Below are 22963 nucleotides of genomic sequence, written 5' to 3'. Positions count from 1 at the left end.
CACATACTTGGGATCTTGTTGATTTGTCTCATGGTAAAAGCCTTGTAGAGTGCAAATGGGTCTACAAGATCAAAACTCTTTCTGATGGCTCCATCAACCAATACAAAGCCTGCCTAGTTGCTAGAGGATTTACCCAGAAGTATGGTATTGATTATGAAAAAACATTTATCCCTATCGCATGATTAACTACTGTTTGCAGCCTAATTGTCATAGTTATTGTCCACTGTTGGTTACTTTCTCAAAATGGATGAAAACGAACGTCCTCCTCAATGGTGATCATCATGAGAAAGTATACATGCAACATCCACTTAGCTATTAGCACCATCCTTATTAAGTCTTATCACCTTCGTCACCTTTTTTTTGTGGACTCAAACAAGCTTCTTGTGCTTGGTTTGCCAAATTTACTTATAGCGATTTTTTTTTGTAAGTGTACGGATCATACAAGTAATAAAATAATGAGTAAAAATATTATTCCCACAAAATCGGTTAATAATTTCTAAAATTATATTAACTCAAATATTATTTAAACAATTGATTAAATAATGAATTAATTAATTTAAAAAAATAAAATAAAATAATAACATATAAAATAAATATGAAGAAGTTTAAGTTTTGGAAAGTACTAGGATATTTCAAATTCAAATAAATAAGCTAATTTAATTTAAATAGTGATAATTCAAATTTAATTATTCATACAAAGATAATTAACCACACAAGTCAAATTTTTACTTCCGCTCTAATTATATTCTTATGGTATTTATTATCTAGATCAAGTTATAGATTCTTCATTCCAATTTAAATCTATATCAACGTATCAATCAAATATTGACCAAATATTTGATAGTATTAAGCACAATAATAAACACTTGCATGAATAAAGAAAATCAATCCATGAAAATTAAATTATCATATTTAAGTTACATCAAAACACCCTAGTTATAAAGTTTAGCTCATATTACAAATGGTAAAATCTATAACAAAACAAATGAACATAAATATAGAATTTAAAGGAAATGAAAGAAAAAAATAAAAATTCTTTTGATGTGCAGAATTTCCTTCTCCAAGAATGCTGGCACTAATTCTTGAAGAAAATACAAGAAATCTTCCACCAAGAATACTCCAATTCTCCAATCCTTCAAGCTCTCTCATCACCAACTTCTCCAATTTTCTTCCTCCAAATTTCATGTCACCCATGCCCACTCAAAATTTTAAGTCTTACACTCAAGGAAAAATACAAAATAATCCCTCAAAATATAAAAAATTACAATTTAAGGATTTTTGTAATATATGGGCATAATTTGATTAGACTTTTGGGTTAGACTTCTTTGATCAATTTGGGACTAATTCTTCATGAAATAGGCAACTCAAATAACCATTAAAATGCCCTTTAATCTATCTACAACTCAACCCAACTTGAAAAAAATGGAATAAAAAATTTATAGGTTATGTTGATTTTTTGACAACTTTGACTTTCTGTCACTCCAATAGCCATAATTTTTTGTAAAAAATTCGGATTTATGTACCATTTGAAGTGTAAAAAAGTAGGTATATAAAGCTTTCACATTATTTGTAATACCCTAAGTCATCGTGAATAATAATTTGGTATTTAGACCCTATAAAAATTATTAGAATTATGACGTTAAGCGATAAATTTAAAGGGTAAGGTATAATAAATTTATTGATTGGTATGTAGTTAAATGCATTGCATATAGTTTTAAGTAAATAATAAAAATATATCATAAATTTGTATTTTATTCTATTAATGTTTATGAATAAATATATATATGTATAAGTGTATATAAATAGATATATGTATATGTACGTATGTATGTATGATATAAATATGTATATGAATATATGTATATATATATATATAAGGCAAAAAACAGCAAAATCTGGAGCAGGCGCGCGGCCATGCTCTGGCCACGCCTGCAAGCAAGAAATCAGGGAAAGGGGGGGCATTTAATGACGAGGTGACCGTCGGAGTGGCTTCTCGGACCTGTGGGTGTCTCGATGGGACGTTTGCGGCAGAGTTCGGCTATAAATAGCCGCGTTCGAGTAGCCTTCTTCATCTGAGAGTTTCGCTTCATAGATCGCTCGATTTGGGTAGTGTTTGAGAGATTTGAGAATGGGGTTTTGATCCTCGAAGTGTGGGCAAGCTTTTTGGTGATTTTGGTGGCCAATGGAGCAGTGAAGAGGGAGATCCAAGTATCGCTGAAAAATCGCAACTTCACCGGAGTCGCGCCTTCAAACGCAAAATTGAGGTACCTATTATGCTTTTTTCTAAAATTTAAGGCCATAATCAGGTTCGGGAGGTCGAAATTAAGGGGGAGGGAAGCTTCTTTTGAAGCTTGGAGGCTCGGCATCGTCGCCGGCGGCGAGAAGGCCGCCGGAGAAGACGAACCAGGCGGGCGCGTAGCTGCACGCGCCCGCAAGTAGGAAGAAGGCGCTACTTTCCACGCACCAGCAAGAAAATAAATAAAAGAAAAGAAAAGAAATAAAGAAAAAAATAAAATAAAAGAAATAAAAATTTTGCAAAATTTTTTATTAAATCTGGAATTATGTTTATGTCTTGTTTTATGAAAAATATTTTGGAAAATGCTAAATTAGTCATTTATTTAAATAGTTTTTCTATTATGGAAATAAGGAAAAAATAGGAATTTAATTTAGAAATTCCAAGAAAATTCCAGAATGCTAGAAATATTATTTAAGGAATATTAGTAAAGAGAAATTGGATAATATGAAAGTCCAGATAATTATCATGTAATTTTGAAGAAATAAGGCTTAGAAATAAAGAGAAATTGTAGAAAATATGAAAAATAGTAAAATAATATTCTGAAAATATAAATTTAATGTTTTAGGAGTTCTTGAGGGCAAGAGAATTGAGAAATAGCCGCCCGACACGATTTTCGACGCCGACACGATTTTCGAGACAACCTAGCTGTAAGTGTACCATTTCAAGCTTAGTAAGGTTATAAATGTTTATCTTCGAGAATGCTTACATCATATTAACATACAATGAAATGTACCCATCACGTAGACTGCATCCATGACATGATTATGAAATGCATAATTACACGTTAATGTCATTGATCACACGCATTTGAGGCCATAGGGAGTACGAACTAGCACTACTGCTTTACCAATGGTGCACCCATACACCCCAACTTCGAAAGAGATAGCCGCTAAAATGGTAGGTAGCATGAGCGGTGCAGTTGACACCTACGAGAAAAGACATTGCATACACACATGACATAGCATTATGTACCCTTACTTAGATGATTCATCATCTAACTTGGGTTCGCCCCTAGAACATTTAACGTTCCAGTCGGGATTTGCAGTAATGATACAGAGGTTGAAGATGTGTAGTGACGCGAGACGTCAAGAAACGAGTAAATATGCCACGTTATGTTGTAATATTAATAGTTCAACAATTATGTATGTTTTAATTTACTTTCAGTAGCTTATGTATTAATTTCGTAATAAATGTCATGTTCAGTTATTTATGTAATGCCATGAGCATGTTCGATTCAGCTTCCACTTTATAAGATTGTATTTACCTCTAGTGTATAAATTATGCACTAGATAGGTCTTAGGGAATTTCATGAATAATGCAATAAAAAAAAAAAAATAAGACCAAATTTCCTAAGACATAACACGCCTAAGAGAAGGTGGGGTGTTACAGTTAGTATCAGAGCCCAACTAAGTAAAGTACCTAGGAAGGAAAACTTAGACTAAGCCTAGCAGGTGAAAGTACCAACTCGAAGACAGTTAGGGGTACTAACGAAAGTTGTGATGACAGGATGGCTGGAAACTTCTCTGAGCAGGTCTTAGTTGATCACTGGGCACACCGTCTGGAAAACCGGATCCCGGAACCAAATGAGGGTATCATGGAACACCTAGTCCAAATGGAAGAAATCCTTGACGACGTACCCTCGAGTTATCGACTCTGACCTAATCTAGTCCAACTCCAGATAGACATGATGGTCGGTGTTTTGGAAGGTGACCTGTAGGACTTCGCAGATTGGGTTTGACAGGGCGAGCAATTCCCTGAATTTCATCTTTACTGCGCACGGATCCGTGAGCTACTAGTGGAGCTATACGAGCCGGTGCTAATGGACGAGCCCGATGAAGAAATGGGGGACCCGCTCTAGGAGGAAGAGGAAGAAGATATCGAGCCAGGTAAAGCAGAAGAGATGGGAGAGCCGATTGAAGCAGAAGAAGAAGAAGACAACATACCTATGTTCTGGGCTGGAGATGACCTTCTCGAGTTTGAGGACACTGACTCCGAGGATGAAGGAGAGATTGAAGAAGTGATGAACAATCTTGAGGCACCACCATACGAGTCTGAAGATGAGAAGAACGTTTGGATATGGAGGTCATCGGGACCAAAATAGATCTATCCAAGAAATGCTCTAACTATCTACGTGACTCATGTAGTGTGTTGTCTAAGATCTATGTGACTTGTGTAGCATGCACCTATGACATTTTGCAACCGAATATATAATATTTGTAGAATTAATGAAAATTTACCTTATCGGATGGCAAGACCCTGTTATCTAATCTAGAATACTACTTTCTTTTCAGATGGTAAACACTCAAATGAGATTGACAGTAGGACCTAGGACACCCAACCAACAAGCTAGCCATACAGAAGGAAACGCAAGTGGCCTCCCGAAAGGTGACTCTAGCCAGCAGACTAGAAGCAGTCGACTGGATCAAATGGAGCGAATAATGGGGGAGTAAGGTGGGATTCATGCAAGAAACTCACTCCCGAGACAGCCATACGGTCAACATGCTCGACCTTTACCGTCGCCAGAACCCTCTCGTCTTTCAAGGGAAGCTTGGCACAAACCCCAGCGAAGGAGAATTCTGGATTGAGCAAACAGAGAAGCTGCTAGACCACTTACATTGCGGAGAAGAAGAGAAAGTCAACTGTGCCACCTTCATGCTGCAAGATGAGGCAAACAGATGGTGGAAATGAGTCAAGAGGGCAATGACCCCTCGAGCTAGAGCACCCTACATCACTTGGGAGCAATTCAAGGAACTCTTCAATGAGAAGTACTTTCCTCTGAATTTAAGAATGAAGAATGAGAGAGAATTCATGGAGCTAAAGCAAACTGGGGATATGACTGTCGCCTAGTATGAGGACGCTTTTAGTCGATTGATCAGGTACATGCCTATTTATGAAGGGGACGAAAGAATAAAAGCTCAAAAGTTTTTAGGAGGGCTGAATCTGAAGCTTCAGAGGGCATTGAGTAGTATAAGTACTCAGTCTTATACAGAAGTGGTATTGCAAGCCTTTACCATTGAGGCTAATCTAAACCGGATCGAAGCTATCCAAGGAGAAAGTCAGCAAGGGAACAGTCATAAAGTAAGCAAGAAGCTAGATCTCCAAAAGCCGAAGTTTAAGTCTGGTACTCCATGCACAAGATGCTAGAAGGAGCACCCTGGAAGGCCATGCCGGCTTGGAACAAAAGGTTGTTACAACTGCGGAGAAATGGGACATCTCAACCAGAACTGCCCAAAGAAATGAATCACTTGTTTTAACTGCCAGCAGACGGGTCATTTTGCAAAGGACTACCCCAAACCGCGATTGATAAGTCAACCTAAGGGGACATCCGAAAATGCCAGAGTACAGCAAGGAATGGTGTTTCACCTAACTCGGCAAGATGCGGCAGAAGACCCAGCAGTAATCGAAGGTACCATGTCTACATCTGGTATACCTATGCATGTTTTGATAGATTCATGAGCAAGTCATTCATTCATTTCGCATGCATGTGCTGAAGTACTAGGAGAAAAACCAGAAAACTTGAACTATCGTATGATTGTGGCAACCCCAATGGGGAAGTCTCTAGAAACCTCTTTAGGATACAAAAATAGGAAGATTCAGATAGGAGAAGTTGAGTTCCTGGTGGATCTGATCCTTCTGGAATTTCAAGATTTTAATGTGATTTTAGGGATGGACTTCCTAACCAAATACAACGCTATATTGGACTGTAAAACTAAAACAGTCTATCTCAAGAGCGGAGACTTGAACGTCAAGTTTCGAGGGCAAAAGAGGGCAAGTGAACGGAAGTGGATCTCGGCTCTAAAGGCTGAGAAACTATTACATCAAAGAGCACAAGGATACTTGGCTTGTGTCCAAGGGAAAAGTGAGGAGTCAATAAAAATCGAAGAAGTGTGAATCATTAGAGAGTTTGGGGATGTGTTTCCTGAAGAATTGCCTGGATTGCCACCCCAGTGAGAGATCGAGTTTTTGATAGAAATTATGCTAGGGGCAGGTCCGGTTTCAATACCCTCGTATAAAATGGCTCTTGCAGAATTAAGAGAATTAAAGACCCAACTTCAAGAGTTGTTGGACAAGGGGTTCATCAGACCAAGTATGTCGCCATGGGGAGCACCAGTACTCTTTGTCAAGAAAAAGGACGGGAGTCTGAAGATGTGTATCGACAGCTAAACAAGATAACTGTCAAGAATAAGTACCCACTCCCTAGAATCGAGGAGTTGTTTGACCAGTTACAGGGAGCCAAGGTCTTCTCAAAGATCGACTTGAGATCAGGTTATTACCAATTAAGGATCAAGGCAGAAGATGTGCCCAAGACAGTTTTTTGTTCTCGATACAGGCACTACGAATTTTTGGTGATGCCATTCGGACTAACCAATGCCTCAGCAGCCTTTATGGATACTATGAATCGAGTCTTCAGGCCATTTTTGGACAAATTCGTGATCGTGTTTATAGACGACATACTGATATACTCTCCATCGGAAGAAGAGCACGAGTCACATTTAAAGGTAATATTGCAAACATTGAAAGAACATAAGTTGTATGCCAAATTCTCGAAATATGAATTTTGGTTATACCAAGTGGCATTTTTAGGGCATGTTATATCAGCCGAAGGAATATCAGTCGACCCGGCCAAGATAGTAGCTGTGACGAATTGGAAGCAACCTCGGTCAGTTATTGAAGTTAAGAGTTTCTTGGGATTGGCTGGGTATTATAGAAAGTTTGTGGAAGGGTTTTCCAGGATTGCAACACCCCTCACCAAGTTAACTCAGAAAGAGGTGAAGTTCGACTGGAGTGAGTGGTGCGAAAAAAGTTTTCAAACACTTAAGGATAAGTTGACAACCGCTTCAGTACTAGCTATGCCAAATGGATCAGGAGGATTTATGGTGTACACTGACGCCTCAAGAAATGGGTTGGGGTATGTGTTAATGCAGCACGGTAAGGTCATTGTCTATGGGTCCCGACAGCTCAAGAACCACGAGAGGAACTACCCGACTCACGATTTGGAATTGGCTGTGGTGGTATTTGCCTTAAAGATTTGGAGGCATTATTTATATGGCGAGAAGTTCAAAATTTTTAATGATCACAAGAGTCTACAATACGTCTTCTCGCAGAAAGAATTAAACATGAGGCAATGAAAATGGATGGAGCTATTAAAAGATTACGACTGCACTATTCAATACCATCCTGGTAAAACTAACGTGGTGGCAGATGCCCTAAACAGGAAAGAAACCACTGGTGTGGCCGGAATGATGATGGCAGAGTGGAAGCTAGTGGAAGCATTTAGTCTGATGACGGTGGGAGTAATTTCTCAAGGAAACTCTGCATACGCAGCTAGTCTCACGCTGTAACCAGAATTAATGGATCAGCTAGCCTATTCAAAAGACTCTTGAATTAAAATGTGGGTTGACGAGCATGGGCGAGCAAAGAAACCAGAATTTGAGGTAAGAGAAAATATCCTTCAGTTTCAAGGAAGAATATATGTACCTCGTGTGAAGGAATTACGGCAGGTAATTTTGGAAGAAGCCCACCGATTCAGGTACTCGATACACCCTGGTGCCACCAAGATGTACCAAGACTTGAAGGCTGTATATTGGTGGCTGGGAATGAAGAAAAGCGTGGCAAGATACGTAAGTCAATGCGACACATGTCAAAAAATCAAGATTGAGCATCAAAAACCGGGTGGAAGTTTGCAGCCATTAGAAATCTCGGAATGAAAATGGGAACATATTACGATGGATTTCGTGACTAGATTGCCAAGAAGCCCTAAAGGAAATGATGCTATTTGGGTAATAGTTGACAGACTGTCTAAGTCTGCTCATTTCTTAGCCATGAAAGTAAGACAACCAATCAGCAAGCTAGCTCAGCAGTATCTTAATGAGATTGTCAGGTTGCATGGAGTGCCAGTAAGTATTGTATCCGACCGCGATCCAAGGTTCACTTATAGGTTTTGGGGAAGTCTGCAAAAGAATTTAAGTACTCAGCTTAGGCTAAGTACAACTTATCATCCCTAGACTAATTGTCAATCAGAAATGACCATTCAAACCTTAGAAGATATGTTGCGAGCCTGTACTATTGACTTTCCAAGTACCTGGGAAGAGCACTTACCACTGGTAGAGTTCGCTTATAATAACAGCTACCACAGCAGCATTAGAATGGCTCCCTATGAAATCCTGTACGGACGAAAATGTAGATCCCCAGTATGCTGGACTGAGGTAGGCGAACGTCAAATTTTGGGGCCCAAGATAGTTCAGGAGACAACAGAAAAGATAAAGATCATTCAAGAGAGAATTAAGGAAGTCCAGAATAGTCATAAATCCTACGCAGATACGAGAAGAAAGAACTTAGAATTCCAAGTTAGTGATACAGTGTACTTAAAGATATCCCCACTAAGAATGATGACTCGAAGCAATAAGAAAAAGGGCAAGTTAGGTCCCAAGTATATAGGACCATATGATATAATGGAAAAAATTGGACCAGTCGCTTATCGACTTGCTCTACCCTTGGCTCTATCAAACCTCCACGATGTGTTTCATGTATCGCAACTTCGTAAGCATGAGCCAGATCCTTCCCAGGTAATGCCAGCTGAAGCTGTCGAGATCCAAGAAAATCTTTCGTACGTTAAGAAACCGGTCAAAATTTTGGATCGTAGGGATTAGGTCCTGAGAAACAAGTTAATTCCCCTTGTGCAAGTCCTGCGGAGAAACCCGATAAGTGAATAAATAACTTGGGAACGAGAAGAAGACATGAAGCTCAAATTTCCATAACTTTTTGAAGATCCAATGAGCGAAAAATGATCAAGTTTCGAGGACGAAATTTCTATAAGGAGGGGAGAATGTAATACCCTAAGTCATCGTAAATAATAATTTGGTATTTAGACCCTAGAAAAATTATTAGAATTATGACGTTAAGCGATAAATTTAAAGGGTAAGGTATAATAAATTTATTGATTGGTATGTAGTTAAATGCATTGCATATAGTTTTAAATAAATAATAAAAATATGTCATAAATTTGTATTTTATTCTATTAATGTTTATAAATAGATATATATATGTATAAGTGTATATAAATAGATATATGTATACGTACGTATGTATGTATGATATAAATATGTATATGAATATATGTATATATCTGTATATATATATAAAGGCAAAAATCTGCAAAATCTGGAGCAAGTGCACGGCCATGCTCTGGCCACACCTGCAAGCAAGAAAATCAGGGAGGTGGGGGGCATTTAATGCCGAGGTGACCATCAGAGTGGCTTCCCGAACACGTGAGTGTCTCGATGGGACGTTCACGGCAGAGTTCGGCTATAAATAGCCGCGTTCGAGCAGCCTTCTTCATCCGAGAGTTTTGCTTCATAGATCGCTCGATTTGGGTAGTGTTTGAGAGATTTGAGAGTGGGGTTTTGATCCTCGAAGTGTGGGCAAGCTTTTTGGTGATTTTGGTGGCCAATGGAGCAATGAAGAGGGAGATCCAAGCATCGCTGAAAAATCGCAACTTCACCGGAGTCGCGCCTTCAAACGCAAAATCGAGGTACCTATTGTGCTTTTTTCTAAAATTTAAGGCCATAATCAGGTTCGGGAGGTCGAAATTAAGGGGGAGGGAAGCTTCTTTTGAAGCTTGGAGGCTCGGCATTGTCGTCGGCGGTGAGAAGGCCACTGGAGAAGACGAACCAGGTGGGCGCGTGGTTGCATGCGCCCGCGAGTAGGAAGAAGGCGCGTGCCTTCCACGCACCCGCAAGAAAATAAATAAAAGAAAAGAAAAGAAATAAAGAAAAAAATAAAATAAAAGAAATAAAAAAAATTGCAAATTTTTTTTATTAAATCTGGAATTATGTTTATGTCTTGTTTTATGAAAAATATTTTGGAAAATGCTAAATTAATCATTTATTTAAATAGTTTTTCTATTATGGAAATAAGGAAAAAATAGGAATTTAATTTGGAAATTCCAAGAAAATTCCAGAATGCTAGAAATATTATTTAAGGAATATTAGTAAAGAGAAATTAGATAATATGAAAGTCTAGATAATTATCATGTAATTTTGAAGAAATAAGGCTTAGAAATAAAGAGAAATTGTAAAAAATATGGAAAATAGTAAAGTAATATTCTAAAAATATAAATTTAATGTTTTAGAAGTCCTTGAGGGCAAGAGAATTGAGAAATAGCCGCTCGACACGATTTTCGAGGTCGACACGATTTTTGAGACAACTTAGCTATAAGTTTACCGTTTCAAGCTTAGTACGGTTATAAATGTTTATCTTTGAGAATGCTTACATCATATTGACATACTATGAAATGTACCCATCACGTAGACTGCATCCATGACATGATTATGAAATGCATAATTACACGTTAATGTCATTGATCACACGCATTTGAGGCCGTAGGGAGTACCAACTAACACTGCTACTTTACCAATGGTGCACCCATACACCTCGGCTTTGAAAGAGGTGGCCGCTAAAATGGTAGGTAGCATGAGGGGTGCTGTTGACACCTACGAGGAAAGACATTGCATACACACATGACATAGCATTATGTACCCTTACTTAGATGATTCAACATCTAACTTGGATTCGCCCCTAGAATATTCAACGTTCCAGTTGGGATTTGCAGTGATGATACAAAGGTTGAAGATGTGTAGTGGCGCGAGACGTCAAGAAACGAGTAAATATGCCACGTTATGTTGTAATATTAATAGTTCAAGAATTATGTACGTTTTAATTTACTTTCAATAGCTTATGTATCAATTTTGTAATAAATGTCATGTTCAGTTATATATGTAATACCACGAGCAAGTTCAATTCAGCTTCCACTTTATAAGATTGTATTTATCTCTAGTGTATAAATTAAGTACTAGACAGGTCTTAGGGAATTTCGTGAATAATGCAATAAAAAAAAAATAAGACCAAATTTTCTAAGACATAACACGCCTAAGAGAAGATGGGGTGTTACATTATTTTTTTTCATAATTTTTCAAAATTCCAATTAGTCCAATTTTTATTTTTAATCAGACCCTGAGCAGCGAAAATCCATAATATTTGCTCTTATTTCTCATTTTTCCTTCAAATCCTATCAATATGATAAATTACTTAAAATGAATATAAAAAACATATAAAAGGATGATAATTAAGTATAAAATTAAGTAAAAATGGTATAGAAAATATATAAGAAATATCATCACATCATCTACCTTTGTCATTTTTTATTTTGGCTTTTACTCTAGTCTCCATAACTCTATACTCTTCGTTGGCACATTCTCTATTGGTATTATCCTCATCCTCTATTGGTATGTTAACTCTTAAACAACATCTTCATCATCATTTTAACATGAAAGGCCTTGGCCCTTTTCGATATTTATTTTACCCTAAGATCATCTCTCACTTCAAAAAAATGGATATGCCTAAAATTCTACCGCTAATTACTTAGGGACAAAATTAGTAACAAATTTTAATTCGTGGTTTAACGAGACGCCACTAATTACTTAGCAACAAATTTTTAAATTCATCACTAAAGCCAAAAATTCCATAGGAAAAAAAAGTATTAAAGATGGAAAAATTCTGTCACTATTAGCGATTTCATTGTTATTATTGGAGACAAATTAAAATATTTCATCACTAATAACAGATGCAACAATAAAAACAAGGGGCATCTGGTGCCCAATGGCTCGAGCGCATGCGTTCTCTCTCTCTCTCTCTCTTTTTCAAAAAATGGTGCTTCCTCTGCCACTTGAACCCAAAACCTAGCGTGATTGAAGGCCGTAACATGGCTCGCTTGACCACAAAGCTATGAACTCAATCAATTATTTATTTGCCCCAACTTATATTTAAACTATTCTTTCCTACTCTCTATACTAAAATCCCAACTTCCTATCTAACTTTTGGTCCTACCCAACGATTAATCAAATTATTATTAAATTATCATATATGAACAATATCAATTATTTTATTATAAAATAAAAAAACCCTTAATATAGAGTTTAGAGACATAAATTTTTATTTCTCTGAACTCATATGGTTCCACATATGTTAGAATATAAATATTATTTATATTTATATTCTAAAATATAAATACTAATTATTTTATATTCTAAAATACCAATTATTGTCGCATTCATGTTTTCACTTTTGATTATCTTTATTTTATGTTTCTTTATTAAGCTAAGGCAGAGATAGAATTAATTCTATATCTAGTGGTAAAGACAAAATTAATTCTATCTCTAAGGGCAAAGAAGGAATTTTTTTTGTCCCAAAAATCAAAGACCGAAAAATTCCGTCTTTGACTGGAAAAAAATATATAGAGACGAAAATTTTGATTTCAAAGAAAAATTTTGTCTCTAATTTCGTCTCTAAATCAAAGACAACTAATTTTTGTTTTTAAATTTGTCTCTAAAATCATTTTTTTTCAAATCTATCTCTAATCCATCTCAGTTAGATACACACAAAAAAAAATACCTCTCTAAAATCTTTTTTTTTTTTTTTTTTGTAGTGTCTAATTTCTCCAAGGCATACCCTTACTTAGGCAAGTATATATGTATTGGATCTTTTATCTTGAGCTAGCATCACTAATGTTAAGACTCTCTTTAATCCCTTAAAGCCCAATTCTCACCCCTCATCTTGGGATGACACCTCGCTCGGGGATTCTACACTTTATTAGTAGCTTATGGGCAGCTTAGTTTACCTTACAATGTCCAAACATTGCCTGTATTGTACATCTGGTTAGCCGATTCAGTTATGCTCCTCGCTCAACTCATTATGATGCCATCCTCCACATTCTTTGATACATAAAGGACACTATATTTTATAGCCTTTACTACTTCACATCTTCTACTCTTTCCTTGCATGCGCATTCAAATGTTGATGGATTGATGATCCTACATACTGCTGCTTTACCAATGGTTTTTGCTTCTCCTTTAGTGATTCTCTTATCGCTTGGCACAGTAAAAAGTAAACTGTGGTTGCCTATTCTAGCATTAAAGTTGAAGATCGCGCTGTGACTAATACTACATCTGAACTGGTTTGATTATGATGGCTTCTGGCAAACATAGGGGTCCCTACCACTAAGGTGACTCATCTTCCTTATCATAGTCGCAATGTATTTAAATTAAAAAATATTATTTATACAAATAATTAGATTATTAAAAGAATGACCAAAAGCGTTAAATGATAAAATTACCTTCACTCAATTAGAAAGCTCTGCCTCGCTTCATCTCATCACCGCTTTCGCCTCGCCGACCATCGATGCATCCTCTCGTTGCCCCACTGCAGTGTCTTGTGCGACCGCCGTTGCATCCTATCATCACTTTGTTGCAACGCCTCTCGCAATCGCCGTTGCATCTTGTCATTGCCTCTTCGCAATGCTTCCCGTCGACAATCGTTGCACCATCTTGTCGCCTTGCCACTACCACATTTGGATGAAGTCTAGGCTTTTCTCGTCCACAGCGCTTTGATGATCGATGATGAAACTCGATCTATAAAATTCGATTCAATCATCGAGCCTATCATCTCGTCGGTACATGTAGTATATAAAAATTTAAATTACCCGTAATGATATTTTATGAACACACCAAACATATGAAGATTGATGGTCACTTTATTCAGCATCATTTTGCTCATAACACTCTCAAGCTCGTGCATTTCCCCTCATCTGATCAATTTGCTGAACTTTTCACGAAAGCTCATCGTCTAAGACACTTTCATGATCTTTTTAACAAACTCAAGCTACAATTTTGAGTTTGAAGAGGATGTCAATATAATTATACGCTTCAAATAAAAGATAATTACACAAAATATAACTTCTATACAAATTATCTCCAAGATATCATCTCTTCAAATACATATATATAGTTCAAATCAAATTAGAATTGGTTAATTTTGTTGTATCTTTATATGTTTATCTCCTGTACAATTTGGTTTATAAATAGCTATGTAATACAATACACAAGTCATTTCTGCTGTCATGTGTGAATATTTTTCCCAAAATCCCTTATTCATCTTCACATGTGGTTACGTTACATTGCATAATTGGTTCAAATACCTGTAGTTATTTAACTATTAGGCTAGGAATGAGATTTGAATTCAACTTTTATATGTTCTAATACTATGTTAAATTATTAATTATCACCTTATTTAAAGACTTCGGTTGATTGATAAAGAATTAACTTTATCTTTTCCTATGCCAATAAACTATTTATTCGAAAGCAAAATGAAAAACATCTGTATGAAAAATGACAAAAAGTTGACGCTTGAATGTTGTCCGCCAAAAAAAGCTTCAAAGAAGGAATTTTATGTTGATTCTGGATGTGTTTTAAACTTCATTGTTTGTAAAGCTTGAGAGACGTGCATGGTTGAATATAAATATTTCAATGATTGACTAAAGGTGGTTAATTAAACGACAGATTTGTCATTAAGGAAAGTTAAGAAAACAAATGGAGTGGTGGGAAAATTTTCAATCTATAATTTTGTGACTATATATGGACTGTTACCTACACCATGTATGAACCTGATTTGTAAATGTATGTTGGTGGCATGGTGTGATCACTAGCTAGTTGAAACATTTTGAGCCTAAAAGTGTGAGATTTGAGCTTAAACAGGGGATAATTAATTTTGGGCAAAATATCAAATTTTGCAAATTTCATTCAATTTTGATGCTGGATTATTTGGTGATTAATTTGAATTTAGTGTTTGGTCTGTTCTAATGAGATATTGGTCCTTAAATTGGGCTTCAAGCTTTTATAACAATATTTTTGAAATAAAATAATAGATTTTATATGTTATGGGACTTTTTGGTATTGCTGTGATGTGAAAGTAATGTTGATAAGATATTATTATATATCTTGTTTGATATTGTTGTGTTCTGAAGACAATATATTAATAAAGTAGTGTATGGTAATTGAGTTTGGTATAATGATGCTTATTAATTAATGTTAAAAATAAGTAATAATTGTTTAGTTAATATTTTGATAAAATGTTTAATATATATTCTGTCAAAAAAAAAAAGAGTAATGCTATTTATTTAAACTGAAATTATCTCCACTCTAGTTGGTAGATTTTCATTAAAAAATGGATACAAGTTTCTAATAAAAATGTACCAATTGGATCTCTAATTTAAATAAATAACATTACTTAAAAAAAAAAAAAAAACTTATCATTCAATTTGTATTGTATTAATCATTTTCCATCTTTCCATCAAATTCAATTTTTTTCTCTTCCAAAACAGTTTTACATGCATGGATCTCATCTATCCATGCAGCCTCTGCCGTTTGTATCAGACACCAGGCGCTTCAGCCTCCGGAGAAGACGAAGAGATGCAGCCTCCGCCGCTGTCTGTGTGCTAGGCATTGCAAGTCGTCAGCACTGGAGAAGACTGACTGACGAAGGGTCGCAGTCATTGTTGCATATGTCACCCTCCGGTGTCTCTGCCACCGTCTGCGTCGGCACCTAGGAAGGTCCGCACTACAAGGACCTTAGTCGTCGAAGATTGCAGAGTTAAACAGTCATTGTTATATTTTTGGTATAATGCTTTTCTAAAAAGTGCAATCACCCCTGCACACATACATGTACATATAATTCAGCGTACATTAATTAGTAGCTTACAAATTGATGGGAAAATACCTTTACTCACTAAGTTATTCTTGAAAATTGGTCACACTCATTCGGCTATGTATCTTTACTAACAAGTAATAAGGAGATGTCACCTGTCTTATCATTTATCTTAGTTTTGAAGAATTACCATGAGTAGCTAATTCTCGAATTTTTATCTGAATCAGAACTTAACATTTATTTCTATATAGGTCAAGAAATAACCAAGCACAAGAGTATTGGAAATAAACTAAAAAATTCTTCGTTATCATTTCCAAGTTTATCTCATTTTTTAAGAATATTTTGAGACTAACATTATCTCTATCTAGTTTGATAAACTCTTTGCTAACTCAAGATAACCGAGCATGAGAATAACAAAGAGAACTTCAAATATCCCCGCTCATTTCATTTATGGAAAACTCAAGTCTATCTCTATCTAATCCAAAATATCTAGCTCCAACTCAAGATTATCAAATTTGATAATCTTGGATAAGAGAGCTCTAAATATCTCAACCTACCTGAGTTACATAAAGGCAGGAAACCCTCATAGATAAACCACTAAACTCAGTGTTCCTATACATTTATTGTCCATTCATTTTATTTACTTAACTGTTTGAGATATGCTAGAAACAAACTTTGCCTCTCTTGCATATACTTACATCGAGGTAAAATTATGATGATCATTCCTAAATACTATCATCACAAATATATACATATATAGGTAATTTGTTAAAAATAATTTTATATGTAACGGTCCACTAATGGGTTTAGAGTATTTAACATTTTATGTTCTATATTTTGTGTTTTATGTTTATGTTACTTAAACATTTGAGTATAGTAAATTTTGATAATGTAAAATTTCTAAGGATAGATATAGATAATTTCATGGGCTTATTACAAATGGGCTTAATTTAAGTCGTTAAGAAATGAGGATTTGGGCCTAGAGGTAAAATGGATAAGTGGGCCACGATGTGGGCTTGAGCCTATTTGGGTAATAGAGGTTTAAATTCAACTAGAAAAATAGGTGAAATAAAAAAAGAGAGATTAAATTTAAAATTGGTAGCCAGAGTGTCCTTGAAAGTGTTGTTTGTCACGTGAGCAAGGGGTGAATTGGTCATTTCACAAGAATAAGCATGCAAACCTGCAGCCACTTTCCCTTAATCCTCTGGTACACCGTATTCTCTTATTATGTTGTTCCCTTTTTGCAACGAATTGCCTCTTGATTCTATTACCATCATTTTCGTTCTTCTTTTCTAGCTGCTACGTACATAGTCTTCTTGTTCTCTTTGTTATTGTACACTCTACATATCTCTCTCCTTACCGTTTGAAGCTCAGTGAAGAAAGGAGCTTAGCCAGCAATATTTGTCCGAGAACTACTCCTCAACCAAGTTCCTTTCAACCATTCTCTCTTCATTTTTGCAAGTGATACTTGCACTATTTTTTTTCTATTATGTCAAGCAAGCCTCGTGATTGTCTCATCCATTCCTACTCACTGTATGTTGATTATTTATAAATGTACATATACTGATCTAGTGTGTTGTATGTGGATTTCTTGGTGCTTCATGAGTCTTTCCTTGAGGGTTCAAATGGGATTTACATCACCCCATAATTCTTTTTCATAGGTGGCTTTGTTGGTTAGGAAAGGATGCAAACACCTCATTCGTTTTGTATCCTGTTGGACTGTGCCACGTAGAAATATATATTTGGGTATATATACCAATGAACTGTGAGCCTTTTTGGTAGTGTATCTGATACCTTGTTCTACTTCTTGTGGGTCTTCTTGTAGTCTCGAATGGAGCTTGATACACCCAAAAATCCTTTTTGTGAATGGTATTGTCGACGTTCGATTTCAGCCGATCGTGATTCATTTTGGGCCGCGGTAAGTAAATCCAAAATACCAAGAAGAAGAAAAGAACCCAAATTCCAAACGTGAGTCAACGCCAGAATTTTTACGTGGTTCGGCCAGAACGATGCCTACTCCACGACCGCCCTCTGATTATTCTCCCTCTCCCTCATGATATCTATCATTCTTATTTATACTGAGGGGCTTTTACAATTTAGATAACATAAAGAAATACAATGAGTGTATAATGGGAGACAAACAGCCCTTATCGCCTTCACAAGACCGGGAGTGGGATCCTCATTACGAGGGGCATGGGCTGTTGCAGATAAAGTGAACGGACCCTACCTCTGACTTCTCAGCAACTTTGCCACTCATGCGAGCTGGAGGTTTTAGGCCAGCGACCTAGATGGTCAACGATATGGAGGATATTTCTGGGAGCTCGTTAGTCGATTGTTGGGAGCTCGTTGGGAGCTTATCTGGAGCTCGTCAAATGCTTACTTTACGAGTTCCAGATTTCGGTGGTGGCTGGACTTTCCTTGACGAGGTCGTCTAGGCCTTCTTGGCCTCGGGTGATTGGGCCGGTCCATCGGACCGAGTCTGGCCCATGCGGGGTGATACGGGAAATACATATAACAGGTATATTTTCATATTAAAGGAGATACAAGACCTTACTCATCTCTATATTTCAAAGATGCAGCGTTTCACACCTATATATATATATACCTCATCCGAATGTGCCTCTCAAATTCGTGATTTATTGTAGCGAATTTGACCATGCTTCATTCTTTTAGGTATATCTCCTTGTGATGATATCCGATTTAAGATCAATTTGATGCGTTGGAAACTAGACTTCATAGGCTTTGATTTAATGCACTATTCGAATGATTTGATTACGTTTTGAGCCCAAAACAACCCAATTAATTTATGTCAAGAAATTCATAGATTACTGCTTTCGTGTAATCTGACCACATGGTATTCTTTGGCCTATAACTTTTTGTTCCCATCTCCGAATTTAGATCAGTTTATTGGGATGTAAACTAGACATCCTAGGATTCATTTTGATATATTACCCACATTATTTGGCTTCATATTGAGTCCATAATGGCCCCGTCAATCTTGGCAAAAAATTTGGAATTTTACTATTTTGAATTCTGCATTGTTGTGGTTTTTGTGGAATAACTTTTGGTGGATAATTCCGATTGTGAATCCGTTTGTTGTTCCCGAAACTAGAGTTCTTAAACTTAAATTTTAAAAGTTTGTTTAGGGCAATTGATCAAATATCGAGCCTGAATCAATTCTTTGAAATCATCTAAAAATTTAAGAAATCATTGATATGTAATTCTTTTTGGGTTGCCCATTCCTTCTTATGGTTGAGCTATAAGCATGAATGCAAGTAAATGCATATTGGCACAAGTTAAATGAATTTAAGCAAAGTATATAATGGGAAGAATAGTATATTAAATCTATAATACTCCTCAAATGGTGAATCAAGATTTAACCTTAAATAGCATCTCCCAAAATTATTTCGGTGTTATAAATTTGCATCATAAATGTGGTAAATATTATAAAGTAAGATATGCTGGATTTATTTGATGATGGTGAAAGACTCGGCATGGGTGAATGATATTGAAAGTATTTATATTGGGAAAACAAGGATTTAAATGCATGTGGTTGGCAAATGCATAAATGATGCATATATGTACATGATGTATATATATATTTTGTGCACCTATTATTTTGTGCGGAGGGAAAGGATACCCTAGAGCACCTGGCACGGGATGAGGTAGGCATAGCCCGACAGGTTGGCTCTATACTTATTTGTGATATTCTATTTACACGATGCACTTTTGTATGTGTTGATTGATGGCTTGCGAGCCTACGAAATTTGATACTGACATTGAAATTATATGCACCTTTGCATAAGTGGTACATGGTGGATGATATATTTAAATTGGAATTGATAAATTCATAAACTATGAATCTTGTGCATAATTGTTGAGTCCTTGATTACTCTCTTTTGTGCCACCATGTTCTTGGATCCTACTCATTGTTTATTGTTTCTCGAATTTGTTGAGCGTCGTGACTCACTTGATCTTCTTTACCATTTCAGGTAAAGGAAATACGGTTATTGGGGGTTAGTCCAGTGGGATTAAGGCCTAGAGATAGTAGTGTATGGAGATGTGTTCTAGCTTGAAGATCCTTAGTAACATTTTCGTGACGCTTGTAGTGAAATGATTTTTATTTTGTTAATTCACACTAGAACCTCTTATTTATTTTGTATAGCCTTTGATACTAGACTCATGAGATATTGAAAATATAATTGAACCTTAATTTAGTTTCCACTGTTAATAATGAAATAAGTTGTTTGTTTTAATATAGTTTGTTCTATATCATCACTGCGATGATCTCCTTGCGGATATCCAATACTAGCAAGAATATTCGGGAGTGAGCCCTTACATTATACACAAACCAAATATTAAAAAATAATATGATTTTTTTTTTTTGTTTCTTAAAATATTTTCATATGTAAATTATCTTTAATATAAAATATTATATGCTAAAACAAATGTAGACTTTATTGTTCTATTTTTTTTTATTTCATTACTTAATCACTCACAAACAAAGCCAATATGGAGACAGAGAACTAAAGAGTAGAAGAAAAGCTATTGGGAAAAATATGGAGATTTTTGTATAACGTAGCTCTTGAATAACGTGAAAACTCGTTATCTTTTGTTAGTTTTGTATTTTCAAAAAAGGTTTAAGGTAGTGACGATTTTTTGGGTAGGTCAAATCTTTATAAGTCTCGACCCATGATTGAAGTATAACCCTTATTACTACTTATTGGCAACCCAATATAGAAATCGAGCCATAAGCCTATTAGTCATTTCTTTAGAGAAAAAAATGAGCTAAGCCCATTTGTTCAAGAAATGAGAAGCTTAGCCCATTTGTTTGTTTTTCCCTAGCTGTCCACATATATATATATATATCTATGTCTCTGGGGGAGACTCTCATTCTTCCTGTCTCTCTCTCTCTTGTCGGCGTCAATGTCCCCTCTATATTTACCTACTTTCCTTGCCGCTTTGTGTGGCATTTTTGCTTGCTGATTTGTGCGGTGATCTCCTTGCCATTCTTGGACCGCGCCTCATCGATTTCCTGTTGTTGTACTTTTCGTACAATAGTTTTAATGATGAAAAACATATATTGGTTTAATCCCTAAGTCATGAGTCAAGTATGTGGTTTTCAATATATATCAATTTCAATATCAAGTTTCACTTTGTGAAAATGAAAACCCTGTTTTGACTAAGTCTGGAAAGTTAGCATCTTATAAGGAGACATATAAGAAAGAGTTTTGTTTTTATAAAACTATCTCCCGATATTTTGATATCTAACATTCATTAGTGCTAAAACGATTTTTAATGAATTTTTCATTAAATAGAAAATATATATTTTGGAGGTGGTATTATTGCTAAAACTTGAATTTGTACTAAAATACAAAATCTACTTTCTTATTGATTTGGATTTTTATTTTCTAAATATTTTTATTGAATCCAAATAGGGGGTACTTCGTTATTTACATTTATATATTAAAGTAAATGGAAGGTAAAATATAAATAAAATAAAATGAGAACATTTACTTAAACTAAAGAAATGTAAATAAGCCGTGATGTATACATGCTGTGGATTGTGCTTTCATGCAAATGTTTCTGAATATCTGTCATGTTCCTATGCATGTTTCGAAACCCCTTTGAAAAGGTTTTCAATGTTTTCAGTGTATGCTATTTCGAAACATCTCTGCTATGCATGTGTTTTCAATTCAAGTTTTGAACCATGTTTCGAAACCTATATGTCTATGTTTCGAAACCTCATTTCCAGAGAGGTATGTTTCGAAACCTCTGACATTCTGTCAGCAGATCATTTGAAAATCGAGATGCATGTGTGCTGTATTTTTGTATGCTTCTCACATCATTTTATTAATGCATTCTCCATGCTATGAGATTCAAATTTGAATTTGAATGTGAGTGCTTATAAAATACTCAAAGTGGGCATAAGGATTTGTCTCCCACTATTTGCTGTCTCTAAGTGCTTTGTCTAGCTGGAAGCTTGTATGTTTCGAAACATGTTGTCTATGTTTCGAAACCTTGGTCTATTTATGTGATGTTTCGAAACACACTTTGTATGTTTCGAAACCTACTTTTCTGTCTTGTCTCTAACGACTATAAACGGCCAGATTTCTATCTCTTGGTATAAATAGCAGGTATTTGAATACAAGAACAGATTGATTGAGAAAGAACAAGATACAACAAGTGAGCACACACTAGACACACACACACAAGCACAAATGATCTAAATCCGTTTGACAAGCATTCAACGAAGATCCATTCATTCATAGATGTGCATTGTGATGTGAAAAAGGAAAAGCAAGTGCAAACAATAAGTATCATCATCCAGCTCTCCTCACCTCAAGTTAAGAGGTTTGTACAATCATGTGGTAAGGCTTTTATTGCTCATTGGGTTGTAAAAGATAAAACGCTTATTATCTTGTTAATGTTGTAAAGGTTTGAGTTTCGCTTAAAACTCATTTGGTGTAAAGGTTTGAGTTAAGCCTAAAACTCATTGTGTCAAAGGTTCGAGTTTATCCTTAAAACTCACTTGGTGTTAGGTTTGAGTTGAGCCCGTAAAAACTCACATTATAAGGTTTTGGGGTGAACCGTGGTAAAACCCTTGTTATGGTGATCACTAGTAAAAGTGATTGGGATTGCAAATCCTTCAAGTGGGTAAGCTTGAAGGTAGTGGAGTAGGCGGGTGCTGAACCACTATATATCTTGTTGCAATGTGTTCTTTATCTTTCATGTATCATTATTGCCCATTGCACATGCTTGCATAAGTTTTGTTATCAAAGTTTAAAATAGTTTTCTTGAGCATAAACTTATACATATTCATAGAAAACATATCTTTGATATACACACATCTTTGGTATACTCTCAATTATATAAATCGTCTTTTCCAAAGATCGTTATTTTGAAATACAAGGTAAAGGATTTCGAATCAAGCAAAACAGTAAAATAGATTTCGAAACATATATAGTAGGTTTCGAAACCTACTTAATAGAAAAGTTTATTTCGAAACATATATCATATATTTCGAAACATAGTGTTTTGTCATCTATTAAAGTTTTAATTTATCGAAAATTTACCTAATCCCAATTCACTCTCCTTCTTGGGATATATTTACCATAATTAGGAACCAAC

Source organism: Diospyros lotus, chromosome 14, assembly GCF_014633365.1.
Source record: "Diospyros lotus cultivar Yz01 chromosome 14, ASM1463336v1, whole genome shotgun sequence".
In the NCBI taxonomy this organism is placed as follows: domain Eukaryota; kingdom Viridiplantae; phylum Streptophyta; class Magnoliopsida; order Ericales; family Ebenaceae; genus Diospyros; species Diospyros lotus.
Note: the sequence above shows the minus strand (reverse complement) of the source record.